The sequence below is a fragment of the Muscardinus avellanarius genome (assembly GCF_963383645.1).
Source record: "Muscardinus avellanarius genome assembly, chromosome: 7".
Classification (NCBI taxonomy): Eukaryota; Metazoa; Chordata; class Mammalia; order Rodentia; family Gliridae; genus Muscardinus; species Muscardinus avellanarius.
Genome location: NC_137793.1, coordinates 116,194,327 through 116,214,623, shown reverse-complemented (window position 1 = coordinate 116,214,623; position 20,297 = coordinate 116,194,327). Strand labels below are relative to the sequence as shown.

The window sequence follows — 20,297 nt, the reverse complement described above, 5'->3', positions numbered from 1 at the left end:
GTGGAGGAGACAGATGATCCCTAGGTTTGGGGCTTGGGAAGCTGGGCAGATTTTTGGAAGGTGGGACTTTTTGCAGAGGAAGAATAGGAGATGGAGGAGTAGGAGTGCTGGGGGAAGAAGACAGGGGCCCATTGGCATGTGTTAAGTTTGAGATGCTGGGAGGCATCCATATGGAGATTTGTTTGTTTATTTCTTTATTTCTGCGGTACTGGGGTGGAACCCAGAGGCGTTCTACCTCTGGGCTAGACCCCAGCCCTATTTAATATTTTATTTGGAAACAGAGGCTCGCTAAGTTGCTGAGAGCCTCACTGAGTAGCTGAGGCTGGCTTTGAACCTGTGCATCCTCCTGTCTCAGCCTCCCAAGCGCGGGGATGACAAGCGTGCCCACCACGCCCGGCTCAGATGCAGATTTAAAGGACAGTTAGGTAGAGGGTTTTGGAAGTGAGGAGAAAGGCCTAGTTGGAAATACCGATCTGGGAGTGTTTACGAGACTAGTAGTTAAATCATGGCCTGCTCAGATGAGGTCACTGAGGGAGAATGTAGTCAAGGAAAGAGAGGAGGAACGGGAGTGCCCGGGTAAGTGGAATGGTGACCGAGGCTCTGTGAGTAAGGGAATACCAGGAGGGTTGGGCCTGCAGAAGCCAAGAGCAAACCAAGTGTTAAGGACGAGAAGGTGACCAATGTGAGGTAGAGTGGGCGTGGTAAGGGATTCGGTGGACTGGCCCTGGGTGTCCGGGCCACCCGCAGGCAGCAGGAATCAGGTAGTAGCAGCACCGAGCGCAGTTACTGCACCACTCAGCTTAGTAAAGGGCTCTGCGGTCCATCAGCGGCCCAGCCCGAGCCCCGGCCCAGCGTCCACTCCTCCCTGTCCTTCGTCCCCACATCCAGCCAGTTCTTGCATCTCTAAGATGCATCTGGAATTGATGTTTTCCTCCCTCCATTCCTAGCATTTTGTCCAAGTCGCCACCATTTCTTGCCTGTTTTATTGTGATAGCCCTCGCTGGTCTCCCCGCTCTCCCCCTTAGTTCTTTTCTTTTCTTTTCTTTTTTTTTTTTTTTTTTTTTCTTTTGGTACTGGGGATGGGGCCCAGGGGCATTCTACCTCCGAGCTGCACCCCCAGCCCTATTTTTATTCTTCATTTTGAAGCAGGGTCTGACTTGCAGAGGGCCTCAATAAGTAGCTGGGGCTGGTCACAGAACGAGATCTCCGGTCTCAGCCTCTCAGATGCTGGGATGACAAGCGTGCGCCCCCACGACCGGCGCCCCTTAGTTCTTTTCAGTCCTCTTTACCCAACTAAGAAAATGATTTCTGTTAAGATGCAAACCAGATTGTGTTGCTTTCTTGTTTAAGGTCCTTAATGCATCCCCTGGCACTGACAATGAAATCAGACTTCTCTGCAAGGTCTAAAAATCCTCTGTGTGATCAGTTTCCCCGCCTCTGGGACTTCAGCCGTGCCACGCGCTCCCTGGGGCACTGTATCCAAGCCACGCTGCCATCTCCATATCTTGGGCACTCGTTGGCACCCCAGGGTCGAGGGCTTGCTGTGCCCGCTGCCTGGCATGCTCTCCCCCGCTGCCCAGGCTCGGCCCGTGTCGCGCTGAGGTCTGGGCGTCAGTGGCGCCGCTCGACTTGCGCACCCGGGCTCCTGGTGGCTGCCTTTCGTCCGCTCCCTTACTGTGATCCCAGCGCGTTGTACCGTTTGCTTGTTGTAAGTTGCAAAAAGGGTTTTTCTATTTTTTGATGCATGTTGACCACATTTAGACTTGAGATTTATCTCCACAATTTGAAGACCCCAATTCTTGTTAGGAGTTTCCATAACTGTTTACTTATTTACTGGTTGGAATTATTTACTGGTTGGAAAATAAAATAAAAACATTTAAGGGCCTGGGGGTGTACCTCAGGGTAAGGTGCTTGCCTAGCAGGCAGGAGACCCTGGGCTGGATCCCAGCAAGGCTGCCAAACACGAAATAAAGACAGACACTAAGTGAAAGATGGCTACCTGTGAAAACTCATGGTGCAGCTTGTTTTCAGCCTTCTCGTTGTTTATTCAGCTAAATAACACCTACTGGGCACCAGGCTCTGGGTTTGTTTGGTTTTTTCCCCAGTACTGGGGAGGGAAGCCAGGGGCATTCAATCTCTGAGCTCCACCCCCAGCCCTATTTTTTATTCTTTATTTTGAAACAGGGTCTCACTGAGTTGCAAAAGGGCAGCTGAGGCTGTCCGTGAACCGCATCCTCTCGTCTCAGCCTCCCAAATGCTGGGATTACAAGTCTGCGCCACCGGCCCTGGCTCAGGCTCTGTTTTTTTGTTTTTTGTTTTTGGTGGTACTGGGTACTGGGGATGGAACCCTTCTACCTCCGGGCTACACTCCCAGACCTATTTTTTTATATTTTATTTGAAACAGGGTCTCTTAAGCCAGCAAGGCTGGCTTCGAACCTGCACGATCCTCCTGTCTCCACCTCCCAAGTGCAGGGATGACAAGCGTGGCCACCACGCCTGGCTCCGGCTGTTTTATATTCAGAATATAACAAGGAGCCCTGAAGCTAGTGAGAGCTATCAGACACAAAACCCATATTCAAGTAAATAGTGAATATAAATAAGGACTACCAAAGGACAGATTAAATTCCTGACAGCCACTTTTAAGAAAATGATTCACTTACTATGAAAAATTGGAACAATTTTTTAAAAATGAAGAATGCTGCCAGGCGTGATGGCATATGCCTGTAATGCCAGTACTGGGGAGACTGAGACAGGAGGATGACAGGTTCAAGGGCGGCCTCAGCAAGTAGTGAGACTCTCATCAACCTAGCGGGACCCTGTCTCAAAATAAAAATAAAATAGGGCTGGGGTGTAGCTTGGAGGTAGAATGCCCCTCGGTTCAATACCCAGCACTACATACACACACACATATATACACACACATACATACCCCCCCAAAATAAATAAGTAAATGCATACATAAATAAGTAAGTAAAAACCCACTTCTGACTTCTGGGCACAGGGATGTTCACCTGTAATCCTAGTACTTGGGAGGATGATACAGGAGGATTGTAGGTTTGAGATCAGCCTCAGCAAACTTAGCGAGGCCCTGTTTCAAAATTTTTTGAAAAATTAAGAGAGTTGGAGGGGTAGCTCAAAGGTAGAAAGCCCCTGGATTCAAGGCCAGCCTCAACAACTGGTGAGACTGTCAGCAACCTAGGAAGATCCTGTTTGTATATTTGTGTGTATATATATATATATATATATTTTTTTTTTTTTTTGGGTGGTACTGGGGGGTGGAACCCAGGGGCCTTCTACCTCCGGGCTACACTCCCAGACCTATTTTATATTTTATTTGGAAACAGGGTCTCTTAAACCAGCTGAGGCTGGCTTCGAACCTTGTGATCCTCCTGTCCTAGCCTCCCAAGCGCGGGGATTACAAGCGTGCACCACCATGCCCGGCTGGAAGATCCTGTTTTAAAACAAAAAATAAAAAGGGCTGGGATGTAGCTCATCGCAGAGCGCCTGGATTCGGCCCCAGTCCCACAGTGTGAGTGGCCTCGCTGGGGAGCTCACAGTGTGAGTGGCTCGCGGGCGCATCGCTGCTCCCTCCATCTGGGAACTGCCGTCTGCCCTCAGTGTTCTGAAGGTCTTGCTGTCCTTGCTGAGCGCAAACACATGCGCATGACAAGAGCCCTCTCGCTGGAGCCCGACATTCAAACCACAGTGCCTGAGAATTTGAAGTCTGCATGTAAGATGTTCAATCTTACTGTCTAAAAATCACCGTTTTTTTTTTTTTTTTTTTTTTTTTTTTTTTTTTTTTTTGCGGGTCTGGGGATGGAACCCAGGGGCATTCAACCTTCGAGCTATACCCCCTGCCCCATTTTTTATTCTTTATTTTGAAACAGGGTCTCACTGAGTTGCAAAGGGCCTCACTAAGTAGCTGAGGCTGTCCACGAACCGCGGTCCTCCAGTCTCAGCCTCCCAAATGCTGGGATTATAAGCGTGCGCCACCACGCCTGGCTTGATTTGTCTTTTTTTTTTTTTTTCTGGTACTGGGGATTGAACCCTGGGGCATTCAACTTCTGAGCTACACCCCTAGTTATTTTTATTTTGAAGCAGATTCTCACTGAGTTGTGAGGGACCTCACTAAGTTGCTAAGGCTGGACTTGAAGCTTTAATTCTCTGTCTCAGCCTCCCAAGCACCAGTGCACCACCATGCCTGGCTATTGATGTCACTTTCTTTTCTTTCTTTCTTTCTTTCTTTTTTTTTTTTTTTTTTTTCAGAACTGGGGATGGAACCCAGGGGCATTCTACCTCCAAGCGACATCCCCAGCCCTATTTTTTATTCTTTATTTTGAAACAGGGTCTCACTGAGTTGCAAAGGGCCTCACTAAGTAGCTGAGGCTGTCCCAGAACCCATGATCCTCCTGTCTCTGCCTCCTAAATGCTGGGATTACAAGCGTGTGCCTCTATGCCAGGCTCTTGATGTCACTTTTAAAGGGAGAGTAAAAGGGTCCGCTTGGCATAGAATTCATGAGAGATTAGCTTGGTCTTTAGTCATCAGGACTGGTGGCTTACCTTAGAGCCCAACTGCTCGGGACCATATGGCTCCAGTTCTTGGCCCTGCAGCTGGTGAGATGTAAAGCCTTCCTCTATCTTGAGTGATGTCTCTTTTTCCTTTTCCATTCTTACTTTGCCAAGTATTTGACATTAACAATGCCCTGGAGGTTGGACAAGAGTCCTTGGATTTTGCCTAGAATATGAAAGCAGAGGTCAGTTGATTTTGAGACCAGTCATAGTGCTTAAACTGAAAAATTGTGATTTTTCTCTTGGGACCTTTATGTGTTTGCCCTTAAGCCCTCTGTTTATTTATTCTCTTTTTAAATATATGTGGCTGCTAATTTTTTATTCACTTCTAATTTTTCCCTTGGTTTCAGTAGACTGCTATCCAAGATTATTTAATTCATAAAATTTCCTTCGGTAAATTATTCTTTATTTTTCTTACAAATTCAGAGTCATTTTGGAAACTTTGATACTGTGACAACTCTGCTCTAAGTCAGAGCATATAGCTTGAATAATTTCTTGCAATGGTAACACATTGTGCCCATTCCTTAGATTTAACCAGTTGGGGCTAGAAACACAGTATCTCTAGGATCCTGTGTGTTTGACAAAATTGTTCCCTAGAATAAAACGCACAGTTTAACTGTCAGTATGCAGCTGCAGACAGCTGGAGGGACTTGCAGGGAGCACTGTCTCACTCTAAACTCCACTTAGGGATTTGGGGAGTTTATTATGTGCAACTAAAAATCATGCTTAAAAATGCATTAATCAAGCCAGGCGTGGTGGCGCACGCTAGTAATCCCAGCACCTGGGAGGCTGAGACAGGAGGGTCCCAGTTTGCAGACAGCCTCAGCTACTTAGTGAGGCTCTGTGCAACTCAGTGACACCCTGCTTCAAACTAAAGAATAAGAAAAAACAAAAATTAGGAGGATGGGCGTGGTGGCTCGGGCTTGTAATCCCCGCTACCAGGAAGCGCCCTGGCCGGAGTCTCTCCACAGCTGGCGGTGGCAGTTTATATACATGCTGTCCTGTGTGCCCTGGGCTGGTCAGGTGCGCTCTGTAGACAGTCTTCTGGTGGAGTGCCTGGAGGCAGCCATCTGTATAAGCAGGCATCAGCCTGCATCTCCAGCGTGCTGACAGAGACACACAGTGATATCATTTTAACGCTCATCATACTTGTGCCAGTGCGTATTCCTCACATGCTGCCGCCTCGTCTCTCTGGACCGCTGGCCGCGTGGCCGTCCTTCCTCTTCCGTAGCAGCATCACCCCATTCCCTTCTCCTGCCCCGCTCCTGCGCCCGCCGCCGGGCTCGGCACTCTGCCACAGGCCCGCTGGCACTGCCTTGGTGCTGGTGTTTTCTGCACCCCTCCAGTGCACATGTGGCAGATCTAGGCATTCAAAAAGGTATCTGAGAAGAAACGGTGATGCCCATGTCTCCCAGGGCTCTGAATGCCGACTGCCCACTGACCAGCACTTACCATGGACACATGCCGGGCTGGCCTGATTTCTCAGTCCACCCCTCTTTTTCACTGGGCTAGACATATGTCAATCATTTGCATTTCAGATGCCTGCAGGAGCCCTTAATGGCCCAGTGCTAAGCCTGTTCCCCTCTGAGCCACGCTTACAGCCGTGCGCAGGGGCCTGAGGGCAGGCCGCGTTGGGCACTCCTCCGCCCTCCCTGGCCACTAGGACCATGCTGTCCTCACTGCCTGCTGTCCTCTTTCTTTCTTTCTTTCTTTCTTTTGTGGCACTGGGGTTCCTGGAAGCCCTTCTGCCTCCGGGCTCCACTCGCAGACCTATTTTATACTTTTTTATTTGGAAACAGTGTCTCCTAAGCCAGCTTCCCAAGTACTGGGATTATAGGCATGAGCCACCACACCTGACAGAACCATAGCTTTCTAAAATTGTAAGGTACATAGTTTCCCTTATATAGATGTAGAAACTGAGTTCAAGATCACCATGACCCATAAAGCCCCGGGGAGCCAAGAAGCAGCCCTATGCTGGGGAAGGCAGCCCCTCTGACCAGTCAGGGCAGGAGGTCCCCGCCCCATGCTTCAGCCCTGCTCTGCAGGAGTCCTGCTCTTCCCTGACCCTGTCCTCTCCTGCTCTGACCACAGTCACACCAGGAGGTCCTCCAGTTTCAAAATGCTATCCCCAGCTGGGCGTGGTGGCACAGTTGGAATCCCAGTACCTGAGAGGCTGAGACAGGAGGATTGCAGGTTTGCAGCCAGCCTCAGCTACGTAGTGAGGCCCTCCGCAGCTTAGTGAGACCCTGTTTCAGAATAGAAAGGAATAATAAAATAGGGCTGGGGTGTAGCTTGGAGGTAGAATGTCTGTGGGTTCAATTTTCAGTACGGCAAAAAAAAAAAGTCAACCCCTCTTTGGTCACGCCCCCCTCATCCCGCAGCGTCTCTGGAGACTTCCCATCCCTCCTTGCCCTTGTTTCCCTAATGGCTTCCTGGCCTGGGAGACCTACCACCCCTTCTCGTCTGTTCAGGGAGATTGCCATTCTTTGGGTCATTCTTACTCCTGCACAGACACGCTCTCGAAGAGCTGGTGTTAAGGAGCCTCCCTTGGCCCCACGATCTGCCCTCCTGTGTTTCTGGGCTCCAGACTCAGCAAGATTTCTCACCCCAGTCTGTGCATGGTGTTTGCGGGAGGGGCCCTGTATGGCCTCTGCTCAGTCCAGCCTTCCCAGCTGCCCCAGCCCACAGCTGCCCCAGCCCGGCTCACCCGGGTCGCCTCTGTGTCCTCTTGGCCTCTCCTCCGCCCTGGCTGACACCGCTGGCTTTGGTCCTTTTCAGAGGCGAGCCCCTGGTGGTAGGGCCTTCCTCCCTCCCTGCCCTCTCCAGGGTGTGTCCCTGCAGCCTTCTGGGGCCCTGGTTTCCACCCTGTATGTGGTTTTAAACACCACCTGCGTGCTGATCGCTCCGTGTCTGTGCACGTTCCAGACCTTTCTGAGCTTCAGACCTGCACGAGCAGTACCTGCCGGCCCATTTCAAGGTCTGGAGGCATCATAGACATCTCAAGCTTAGCGTTTCTAAAGAAATTGAGCTGGCTTCTCTCCACCTGCCCCTCCCTCCTCCTCTTCCTCCTCCCCTCTATTGGCAATTAAGTCCAGGGGCATTTTATCTCTGACCTGCACCCCCAGCCCTTTTCATTTTGTAGTTTGAAATAGGGCCTCACTCATTTACTGAGGGTCTTGGTAAGTTACTGAGGCTGGCCTCATACCTGGGTCCTCCTGTCTTGGCCTCCCAAGTCCTGGGATTAGAGGCATGCTCCCCCGCACCAGCTCAGCCTGACTCTCCCCTCCCCTAGCCTTTTGTCCCCTCAAAGTCCTGTCTGTCATCCATTTCTCCCCTGCCATCGCCTCCCTCCAGCCCGGGTCGTTGCTGCTCCGGCGACACCGGGTTCTTCATTTATGTCTTGGTGGAGGCCCCACCGTGCTGCCCCGGCGGCCTAGCGCTTCTGGCTCCAGGGGCCCTGGCTGGGGCGTGGTGCAGGTGCGTCAGTGCGCCCAGCACAGGAGCTCCATAACTGGCTCCCTGCTTCTGCTCGCAGTTCCTTTTTCTCTACAGTAGCAAGAACTATTTGAAATCAGACACTTTTCCTTTTAAAACCCTGTAGTCCTAAAGTAAAACCCTTTAGTCTTATCAAATTATTCTTGTTTTTGTCCCATCAGAAACCTGAGATAATGTTGTTTAATTGTAATGTTATAGGCAGATACTGCGTGTGTGTGTGTGTGTGTGTGTGTGTGTGTGTGTGTGTGTGTATTATTGAGGATTAAATCCAAGGGCTTTCTACCTCTGGTCTGTTCTCCCAGACCTACTTTATAGTTTGTTTGGAAACAGGGTCTCACTAAGTTGCTGAGAGCCTCACTAAGTAGCCGAGGCTGGCTTCAAACCTGCGCGATCCTCCTGTCTCAGCCTCCTAAGTGCTGGGATTACAAGTGTGCGCCACCACGCCTGGCTGTAGGCAAATATCTTAACAGTTCCTTTTCAGTCGGGCATAGTGGCACAGGCCTGTAATTCCAAGTACTTGGGAGGCTGAGACAAGAGGGTTGCAGATTCAAGGGCAGCCCTAGCAAGTAGTGAGACTCTGTTTCAAAAAATAATAATAAAAAGAGCTTGGGGTATAGCTTAGAGGTAGACTGCCCCTGAGTTCAATCCCCAGTACTACAAAAAAAAAAAAAAAAAAAAAAAACTTTGAAATAAAAAAATATATTTGCCAACTTTTGCTGGGCATGGTGACACACGCCTGTAATCCCAATACCTGGGAGGCTAAGACAGGAGGATTGCAAGTTCTAGGCCAGCCTCAGCAAGGTAGCAACCTAATGAGACCCTGTCTGTCTACAAAAAAGGTGTGTGTGGGGGTAGAGATGTAGCTCAGAGGTAGAATGCCCCAGGGTCAATCCCTGGGACTACACACAGAAAAGGATACTTGCAAACTTTCAGAACAAGTGCATATGGATTACTGAACGTATTTCATAGAATTCATAGCCTGTTACCCGCCAACTCTGGTCAGAATAGGAGCTAAAGTTTACTTTTGGAATTAGAGCCCAAACTCTGGATCTGCGATTTTGTAGGTAGTGGTGATGGTGGTGGTTGTAACTGGAAGCTGTCTGTGTTCTCTAGGTTTGACATGATATAGAATTGTAAATGTGACCGAGGAACACATTTTTTAACTCATTCAATTTGTAGGTTACTGATAAAGTTTTATCATCCAAATCAGATTTTGTGAGAACATTTTGCAAATTTTTTTACAAAGGTGTTTTTAGTCAATAGGATACTGGTTCTTTCAAATAAACTGTACATAATTTCACGTTATGTTAATTTAAGGGTATCGGTTGTGAGTTTGTTCTCTGACACACCATTCCACAGATGACTCTCTTCTCTCTAGTCTCACACTCGGTCTGCCTGACACTTACTGCAGAACCATGCGTCTTTAGCTGTCTTGTTCTCCGCTTTCATCTTTCAGCCTCCAGTTCCTCTGTTTGGCTTCCAGTCGTCCCCGTTGGTGTATTTGTTCACTCGAGCATGTGCCCGGCGGGGACCGCTGTCTTCGCTGCCGAGGTTCCCAGTGGCAGGCGTGCGCGCTCAAGAACCCCCAGTTCTCGGACCCCCTGAGGGCGGCACTGCTGAGAGCCTGCGGGGCGCTGTGTCCAGTTTCTGATGACTTAAGAGCAGGCGGGTCACTTTATAGTATCGTTGTTTCTCTGTCTATAAATCAAAGTGCATAATAATCCAAACTTGGCACAATACTGCCAGCTGCCCAGTGAGCTGTTGGATATCCAGAGATTATGGAACTTGTGGGCTCTTTGTTAAATAAAGAGGAAGCTTTGGGGAAAACCTTGAAGCACACCAACTAATCTGCGGAGGCTTATCTGAAAGTAAACAGAGAAAGCCAATGGGAAGCTGGCATGAGTGTGTGGAGCCAGTGGTCCTGAGCTCCCCTTCAACACAGCGCCCGGCGGAGACACTGCTTACTCTATGCACAGAAAACAGCTTTCTGTTTCTGTTCTGTACGGCCTGGGGGCCTTCACCAAGTTGCCAAGCTGCCCTTTCTGGGCTAGAGTTTTTGCTTTTGTAAAACGAATATGTGCTAGATTAGTTTCCAAACTGCTAATAGATTAGAGCACTTAATTAGACAATTCGAGTTGGGCACAGCCTGCAATCCCAACTACTCAGGAGGCAGAGGAGGGAGGCTTGCGAGTTGAGGCTAGCCTCAAAAAAAAGATATATTTTTATTTACTTGTTTGTGTATTCATTTGTTTGCTTATTTGCAGTACTGGGCATTGAATCCAGGATTGTTCTATCACAGAGATACACCCTATTTATTTATTTATTTGTTTGTTTATTTTAGTGGAACTAGTACTGCAGCCCAGGGGACATTCTACCTCCCAGCTACACTCCCAGCCCTGTTTGATGATGATGATGATGATGGTGGCGACTTTTGAATCCAGTTTTTGCTAAGTTGCGGAGGGCCTCGTTAAGTAGCTGCGGCTGGCTGCAAACCTGCAATTTTCCTGTCTCCCAAGTACTGAGATTACAAGCCTGTGCCACCCACCTGGCTCTTTATTTTTTATTTCAAAGAGATCTTTCTGAGTTGCCCTGGCTGGTCTTCAACTGGTGATCCTCCTGCCTCGGCCTCCCAAGTCACTGGGATTACAGATCAACTCTAAGCATCTGGTTGAAAAATAGATACAAAGAAAAAATACAAAAGAAAATGCCAGTCAGGAGCTGCCAGCCTTCTGCTGGAGGCCAGCTGCAGCCGGCAAGGCAGCTGACCAGATCTCAATACAGCCTTTACCAAAGTTCAGAAATCACGGGTGCGCTACCTAGAGAGGGGTAAATAGCCCTCCTTATCTGAGTGGCCCCAGAGGGCATCTTCTGTTATGCTCTTAATGGACACACAAGTCCCAGTTACCAAGTTAAGGATAAGTGAAATACTGTATTGTTCATTTCCATTTTTATTTTGATTTTATTTTAGACTTAAAGAAAAGTTGCAAGAACACAAAGAATACTACCCACCCTTCACCCAGATTCCTCAGATAATAAATGTTTTTATTCCCTGCTCAGTCCCCCGTCCCCTGTGCAGAGCAGCAGAAACCTGGTCTCTCTCCCTAAATACTGTTCATTGTTGTTGTTTTGCGGTACTGAGGATGGAACCCAGGGGCCTTCTGCCTCTGGGCTACACCCCTCGACCTATTTCACTTTTTATTTGGAAACAGAGTCTCACTACATTGCTGAGGCAGGCCTAGAACCTGCAATCCTCCTGTCTCAGCCTCCCAAGTACTAGGATTACAAACCTGCTCCACCGTGCCCAGCAACATTAGCATGATTGTTTGTTTGTTTGTTTGTTTGTTTGTGGTACTGGGGATGGAATCCAGGGGCCTTCTACCTCCAGGCTTCACTCCCAGACCTATTTTATATTTTATTTGGAAACAGGGTCTCTTAAGCCAGCTGAGGCTGGCTTCAAATCTGCGTGATCCTCCTGTCTCCGCCTCCCAAGCGCGGGGATTACAAGCGTGCGCCACCACGCCCGGCTAGTAACATATTTAAACATGAATTATCTAGCCAGCGGTGTAGTGGCTGTCCTTGGATGGTCTGTGAGAGGACTGGTCGGCCATGTCCAGCCGGAACACCCCGGTGGCGACGTGCGGGGGCAGGAAGAGGCGAGGGTGCTGGCTCATCACTGCTGCTGCCCTGGCACCACAGAACAAAGACGATTTATTTCCCGTTTGGAATTAGCAAGTGTCTTGTGGGGAACGTTGTGAAACAATGTAAATGTCTTCTTGCCCCTCGGTGTTTTACTGGCTGTATTATCTTTTTATGAAGACAGAAAATACAGCTTAACAAGATTCCCAGCAAAATGGTTGTGCTTTAAAAAACTGTGACTTACGGTGCACATAGCAGTCATCTGATAAACGTCCTGTAGAGAGCCTTATTCCCAGTGACTCCAAAGAAGGCAGGCGTTGGGATACTCAGTTTTTCAAATCACCCCTCACGTAGATAGTCCGTGTGTCGGCGTGGACACGTAAGCATGACTTGAATGTTCAGGATTACCATTTTTGCAGGATTTACAGCTGTGTTCCTCCTCGTGGCTTTGTGTTTGTCTGGCATCGATGAGCAGAGCCCTTTGGGGAGGTGATTCCAGGGATCTTTTCCTCTCCCTCCCCCGTGCATCTTCATCCCACAACCACAAGGTCCACTTCCACCGTGTCCCCTGCGTTCTCCGGTGCCTCCTCCCCACGGGTGGCTTCAGCTCCTCAGCCAGCCCAGCCGCCACTGCCCCCGAAGAGCGCGCCTCTGTTCCACCAAACGAACCTGCGTGATCTGTTAACCATCAGTCATGACGTGGTGTTCTTAAACATCGCCGTGTGGTTTTCTGACTCTGCGGTGTCCTAGCTGCCTGGGTTCTTCTCACCGCCCGGGTGAGATTCAAGTGCCTCCTCCTAAAGCCTGCCCTCATCTCTTCAGGTTTCACCTTTGACTTCAGCTATAGGTCACATATTTGCATGTTAGGGGGATAGTTTAATAGAACCTGTGTGTGTGTGTGGTGCTGGGATTGAACCCGGGATACTCTACCTCCAAGCTACATCCCCAGCCCTGTTTTGTATTCTTTATTTTGAAACAGGGTCTCACTGAGTTGCAGAGGGCCTCCCTAAGTAGCTGAGGCTGTCCACAAATCACCGCAATCCTTGTCTCAGCCTCCCAAAGGCTGGGATTACAAGTGTTGGCCACCATGCCTGGCTTTCAAAGGCCATTTTTTTATTCTGCACCCTGGGAGAGCCTGCACACAGGGCTTAGTCCAGTGTGTGTGTGTGTGTGTGTGTGTGTGTGTGTGTGTGTGTGTGTGTGTGTCCATCCCAGGGCATTCTACCTCCAGGCTACACCCCAGCCCTATTCTATTTTTATATTGAAACAGAGTCTTGTAGGTCGATGAGAGTCTCACTGCTTCTGAAGTCATCCTGGAACCTGGGGGCCTCCTGTCTCAGCCTCCCAGTGCTGGGGTTCCGGGCGTGCCACGGTGCCCAGCTGTGGTCGGCCTCCTTTTATGTCCCTTGCGTGTCCATGACAAGTACCCTCTGCCTCCCCGCCAGAACCACGCTGTGAGCCGTGCAGTGAACGACTGTTCCAGGGACTTTAGCTGTCTTATTCTAACCGAGCCTGTGTCCGGCAGGAAGAGCACAGGTATTTCCACTCCCCTCTCATATTGTCCTTCCTGTCCACGGGTGAGTGGCTGCACTTTACACTCTTCCCGGCAGTGATAAATTGGTGCTGATTAGTCTGCACTCTTGCCAGCTTTTTCTCAGTTGTGTGCTGCTATTAAGAAGGTAGTGGAACAGAGCCAGGCGTGGTGGCGCACGCTTGTAATTCCAGGATTCTGGAGGCTGAGACCAGAGGATCGCTGTTCGCGGACAGCCTCAGCTACTTAGTGAGGCCCTCCGCAACTTGAGACCCTGTTTCAAAAATAAAAAGAATAAGCCGGGCGTGGTGGCGCACGCTTTAATCCCCGCGCTTGAGAGGCGGAGACAGGAGGATCGCGCAGGTTTGAAGCCAGCCTCCCTGGCTTAAGAGACCTGTTTCCAAATAAAATATAAAATAGGTCTGGAAGTGTAGCCCAGAGGTAGAAGGCCCCTGGGTTCCATCCCCAGCACCACCAAATAAATAAATAAATAAAATAAATAGGGTATGGGGTGTAGCTTGGAGGTCAAATGCCCCAGATCCACCAATAAAAAAAAAAGTAGCCGAAGACAGATGTGGTGGTATACACTTATAATCCCAGTACTTGGGAGGCAGAGACAGGAGGATCCCAGGTCCAAGGCCAGCCCCAGCTATTTTATTTTTATTTTTATTTTTTGGGTCTGGGGATGGAACCCAGAGGCATTTGACCTCCGAGCTATACCCCCTGCCCAATTTTTTTTTATTCTTTATTTTGAAACAGGGTCTCACTGAGTTGCAGAGGGCATCACTAAGTAGCTGAGGCTGTCCGCGAACCGTGATCCTCTGGTCTCAGCCTCCCAAATGCTGGGATTACAAGGCTCAGCCCCAGCTATTTGTGTGTGTGTGTGTGTGTGTGTGTGTGTGTGTGTGTGTGTGTGTGTGGTACTGGGGTTCCTGGAAGCCCTTCAACCTCCGGGCTACACTCCCAGACCTATTTTATATTTTTTTTGGAAACAGGCTCTCCTAAGCCAGCATTCGCGGCTGGCTTCAAACCTGCGCGATCCTCCTGTCTCTGCCTCCCAAGCACAGGGATTACAAGCGTGTACGCCACCACGCCAGGCAGCCCCAGCTATTTAACAAGGCCCACAGCAACTTAATGATACTGTTTCAAAATTTAAAAAAAAAACAAAAAAACATTAGGGCCAGAGTATAGCTGGGAAATAGAATACATGTTCAGTCCTCAGTACCACACACACACACACACACACACACACACACACACACACACACACACCACTGCCCTGATCTTTTGAAAAGGCATTCAGGTCCATGCATGTTCATTAATAGAAACTTTCTAAGTGGACATCCCCAGACCTGCACGCACATGCCAAGGGAGGCTTGACACTCGGCCTCGGTGTGGCCTTATTACATAACACCATCACAATCAAAGTCCCCATATATCAGTGGTATGCTGGAGAGTGGTCACATGTTTAGAATCACGGAAGGACCTCCGGAATATCCAAACATCCAGGCCACCCCCTGTACCAGTTAAATCAGACTCTGGGGTAAGGGGTGGAACCCAGCCAGGAGAGAGAGAAGGGGGGGATTGAATCCACAGTCAGTCTACCTCTGAGCTGTTTTATTTATTATTTTTGAAGCAGTCACTAAGTTGCTGAGGCTGCCTTTGAGCCTGCAGCCCTCCTGTCTCAGCCTCCTGAGTACTAAGATGATAGACGTGTGCCATCACACCCAGCGAGGAGTTTTTTTGTTTGTTTGGTGGTGCTGGGGGTGGGACCCAGAAGCTTTCTACCTCTGGGCTACACTCCCAGACCTATTTTATATTTTATTAGAAACAGGGTCTCACTAAGTTGCTGAAAGTCTCACTAAGTAGCTAAGGCTGGCTTCGAACCTGTGAGATCCTCCTGTCTCAGCCTCCCAAGCGCGGGGATTACAAGCTTGCGCCACCACGCCCGGCTTATGGAGTATTTTTATAATAGATTTTATTTTTAGAGCAGTTTTTGGCTCCCAGCGAAATCGAGAGGAGAGTATAGGGGTTTCCCGTCACCCTGCCCACACACATGCAGCGCCTCCCTCACTGTCGGGCCTCCAGAGGTGCCTCTGGTCAACTGAGGACCTGCTCTGACACCTCACTGTTGCCCCAGAGTGGAACGTTGGCGCTAGGCTCACACCCGTCACAGGGCATTTTATGGATTTGGACAAGCGCGTCACGCTGTATCTACCGTTTTACAGTACCTCATAGAGTGCGTTTGGTACTTCTCGGTGGTTCCAACCGGCATTGGTATTTTCTAAGTTTCTGTCCTATTTTGCAGGAGAGCGACCCTGTTACCATTGGCCACGGGCACCTCCTCTCCCATCTCTTGTTACCGCAGCAGGGATATTTTGTTTGGGCCTTTTCTGGTTTGGATTAAAATTTGGTTCAGATATCTCCTAACATACTGTGCTTCTAAGATTTGAGATTCTGACATTTAAAGTACACTGTTCTTTTGCTTGAAGAGAAATTTTATTAGGCCACCTCAGCACCTGAGAAATGATCCCCAAAGCTTGTAGTCTACCATTAATGATCTTTTTTCCTCAGTACTGGCTATTGAACCTAGGGGGATTCTACCTCTGAGCCACACCCCATCCCTTTTTATTCTTTTGTTTTGAAACAAGGTCTTGCTAACTTGCTGAGGCTGGCTTTGAACCTGTGATCCTTCAGTCTCAGGCTCCCAAGTACTAGGGCTATAGGCGTGTGCCACAACAGCTGGCTTCCGCCATAATATATTAGGTGTCAGATCATCAAATTTCTTATCTAGGGTATCCTACTTTGATCTCCTGCTAAGCACTGAGAGATGTTTGGGGAGCAGCCGCGGATGGTGGCACTGTGTCCCCGCCGGGTTCAGTTGAGCCGGCAGCCTCTGGGGGAAGCCCTGCCCTGGATCACAGCTGCACAGTTGTGCCAGGAGTGGTGCCCTGCAGATGTCTGTCTGTCCATGAGGCTGCCAGTACCCTGGGGCCCAGGCTGAGTTCCAGTGTGTATTTGAAAAAATGAATGGTCAGTTGAGAAGGGGACAGTCACAGGAGAGGGAGAGGACCACACAGGCGTGGAGGGCAGAGAGCGGGCCCAGGGCTGCCAGCGGCTAGCTCAGTGACTGGCCTGATTCAGGACCTTGCGAATGGCTCCTTTCAGAAATAGAGAGGCCTTTGTTGGTGCAGAAAAGGTTAAAGATCGAGACGTGGCCAGCTGGTCCTGAGCAGGAGTTGACTGAGGGCTGTGGGAATCCTGGGTTAGTAAAGCACAGTCTCTCATCCACCTAGGAAGGTGGAGGCGCTGCCCAGGACACTCCGTGGTGCTGCCAAGATGCTCCTGCACTAGCTCTGCTGAAGCAAATAGGGTTCTTATGGCTGAGCGGAGCTGAGGTTAGCTTGCCCTTCCTTCCGTCCTCTTTCCCTCCTCCTTCCCTCCCTTTCAGGTTGAACCCTGGAGTGTTCTACCTCTAAGCTACACTCCCCATTTATTTATTTATTTATTTATTTATTTATTTATTTATTTATTTATTTTGCGGCACTGGGAATGAAACCCAGGGGCATTCTACCACTGAGCTACACCCCAGCCCTATTTTTTATTCTTTATTTTGAAACAGGGCCTCACTAAGTAGTAGCTGAGGCTGTCCTTGAACCGCGATCCTCCTCCGGTCTCAGCCTCTGGAATGCTGGAATTACAAGCGTGCGCCACTACGCCTGGGCCTTTTATTTTGAAACAGTCTCCCCAAGATGCTCAGTGTTGGTAAGTTGCTGAGGCTGGCCTGGACCTGCAGTCCTCCTGTCTCAACCTCCCAAGTGCTGGGGTGACAGGTGTGCGCCGCCGCGCCTGGCTCAGTCATTTTCCAGCATTCAATTATTTGTTGACTGCATCGAGAAGAGGCCAGGCATTTGCCCGGTAAGAGGGTAGCGGTGAGCAGGGGGCACAGCCCGGCCTCTCATCCTCCAGCAGAGTGAGGACGGATGCCAGGGGGAGGGGTGGGGCAGGGCAGGCTGGGAGGAAGTCCCTGAGACTGATGCCCGGAGCCTGAGTTCAGACACGAGTGCAGAGGAGCGTGTTCCTGACAGAGGGAAGTTGGATTTATTAATAGTTAGGACTTAGTGAATGGGGTGTGTTTTAGTGAATGGGGTGTATTTTATAGCTTCCCCTCTTTATGCCCTTCAGCGAAGGGAGGTCCAAAACGACAGCCCAGGCTCATGGAAGAAAGGAGCCCGGCAGCTGCAGTGGCCCTGCTGTGGCAGGGACTTGAGCAGCTCTGCACCTCAGGTCTGTCTCTGCTGCCCGTCACCAGGTCAGCTGTTCCCTCCAGCCTGGAGATGGGAAGCATTGTGGAATTTTAAAAGATCCTCTATAAGCCAGGCGTGGGGCGCACGCTTGTCATCCCAGTACCTGGGAGGCTGAGACTGGAGGATCATGGTTCGCAGCCAGCCTCAGCTACTTAGGCACTTTGCAACCCAGGGAGACCCTGTTTCAAAATAAAGAATAAAGAATCACTCCCCTGGGTTCCATTCATCCCCAGTATAGCAAAAAAAAAAAAAAAAAAAGTCATCTATCACCTGATTGATATGTTTCTTTCTCTTAAAAGTTTTTTATTCTGAAAAAAAAAAATGCATGAGAGAAAGGACAGTTCAGAGAGTGCTTGCTACAATGAGCACGCATGCGCTCGCCGCCCAGCCGGGCGAGAAGGCACAGCGGGCGAGGAGGCACAGCCTCGGTGCTCCCGAGGTCACGGCCCGCGCTCCCGCAGTAACCAGGACTCTCAAGTTTGCGCTTCCTGTTCTTTTCTTCCTGTCTTTTAGTATGTTTTAAAAGACTGTATTTAGCCAGGTATGGTGGCACACACCTGCCTCCAGGACTTGGGAGGCTAAGACAAGAGATTTGTAGGTTTGAGGCCAGTGCAACAACTTAGCAACAAGACCTTGCTTCAGAATAAAAAGGGTTGACTGTGTAGCTCAGAGGTAGAACGCCCTGGGCCCAGACCCCAACCCTGCACCAAAACAAGTCATGTTTGTGTTTGGAGATAGTACAGTCTCAGATCACCACTGTGTACCGAGTAGGAACAAGAGAGTCCAGAAAACTCTTTATAAAAAACAACAGGGCTGTATACTGACCACATCAAAGTACTTACAAAATATCTCAAAACAAAATCCTTTTTCAGTTTCAAGGAAAACCTTTAAGAAGATCTGTTAAGGTTTTTACAAACCAGCGTTCTACGAGTGGGCCCAGCAGTATGTACCACAGAGCGAGTTGCTGCAGCCATAAGGCGCAGGCCCCGCCTGGACTGTGGGAGTGTGCGTCTGTTCATGACGCCCTACTCCAGCGTGTCTCCAGAGCCTTCGCGTGGGAGGGGCGTGAATGACTTTGTGTTGTTTTAATAATTCAGCCCTTACATAGTCATGTCAGAGAACAGCCTGTTGGGTGAACCGTTCTTGAGCTTGCTTTCCCTTTGTTGTGATGGCTGTTGTTTTGTATTTGGTGTTTTCTTCTTTCTGAAGCGTTCCGATTCTGTCCTCAAGGAAAGACTTCAGTGCCGTGTCTGTGGCTACTGTAGAAAGGAGCCTGGCCCGGTGGCCGCGTCCTGCTGGTTCCTGGTCACCTGCCGTCACACCAGGAGCTCGGGAAGGGGGGGGTCGCTGTTCAGCGTGGCCGTTGGGCAGCGCCTTGCCTTTTAGGGGCTCTTACCTGGAGCCCGGGGGAGGGCGGCTTGGGCTTCCTTTTCTTGCTCCTTGAACTGAGCGCCTCACGGGGCTTCTGCTCAGCCCTGTGGCCCTGCGGAGGCCGAGTGCGGGCGTGGGTGCTCCGGCGGCACGGGCGTGGGGCTGCCCGCCTCTCGTTCTGTTTTCCCATTTCGCTGTGTCCAAGGCAGTCGGCTTTCCTTGAAGTTTTCTCATCCGTGAGTTTCTGAGCCAAAGCCCGACTACTTGCCGCAGCCGTGTCTGTCGCTCTGTCCTGAGCCCTGGGCCTGCAGAGTCGCCTTCCCGCGCTCGGGCGTGGACCGTGGTTAGAGCGATCCTCGCTGCGGATCTCAGCCGCCTTCACATTGGCACATTAGTCCTTCTCACTGGTCCCTGAAAAGCGCCTTCTGTGACTCTGAAGACAGCCTGTCTGGATCCACAATGCTTAACTATGTATTTCCATAATACTCGCAGCCACTTAAGAGAGAGGGGAGCCTGTGTTTCGGTGCCCCCACCCGCACGGGATGTGTGTAACCCCGGGCTGTTCGTACTCGTCACCAGGGGTCAGAACCAGGGCGAGCGAGGCACCGGGAGCGCTGCTGGGGATTCTGGGTCTGTGGAACACATGGAAGCTTCGGCACCGTTGCCTGGAGGCTCCCCCGAGCCCAGGTGTGCACCCGGAGCCTCATGGCCTCGCGATTTCCCCGGCTCCGGGTGCCCCGCTTCCTCTCCTCCTAGACTCCTCACTTCCCACCGGCAGAGGATGTCGGCGACCTCAGGGCTGCCTCTGCATGTGCAGCGGGGAGGGTGGCGGAGGGAACCCGATCCGGGCTGGTGTGGGAGTCTTGGGGGAAAAGGCCTCCCTCGTATTTCTGTTAGTACTTTCCTTGATGCAGTCTCTAGGGATAGTGACATGCTTGTGCACAGCGCTTGGTGGGCCCCACGCCGCGTGCTGAGGTTGACATTGGTGTCTCACACATGTACGTGTGTCAGAGCAAGAGCTTTCTCACTGATGCCCCCCACCTCCCTGGCTCCCCTGGAGCCATCCACAGGACGGGCGGCGGCCGGGCCAAGATGGCAGCGCAAACGCGGCAGGTGGGTCTGTTTGTAGGTACGATCGGTTTCTAAGTATATACGACATGTTTTGCTGAGAGCTTCTGAGGCAGGAACCAGGAAGGATCCCGGGGTTTTGGCCTCAGCCACCGGAAAGCTGACGTGACCAGAGGGAGAGTGACGGAGAGGCCGGTTTAGGGGTCAGAGGAAGAAATTGAGAGAACACTATTGAGTAGGGGTGTGTGTGTGTGTGTGTGTGTGTGTGTGTGTGTGTGTGTACACGCCATTTAGAAGGTATTTAAGATTCTGAAACTAGA

At 50.3% G+C, this 20,297-nt stretch overlaps 1 protein-coding gene across 1 annotated transcript in view; it reads left to right on the top strand.

Moving 5' to 3' along the window:
• Positions 1-20,297, top strand: part of MPZL1 (myelin protein zero like 1) — a gene marked incomplete at both ends in the record, with an annotated part of 52,047 nt that overhangs the window by 3,393 nt on the left and 28,357 nt on the right. The window lies entirely within an intron of this gene.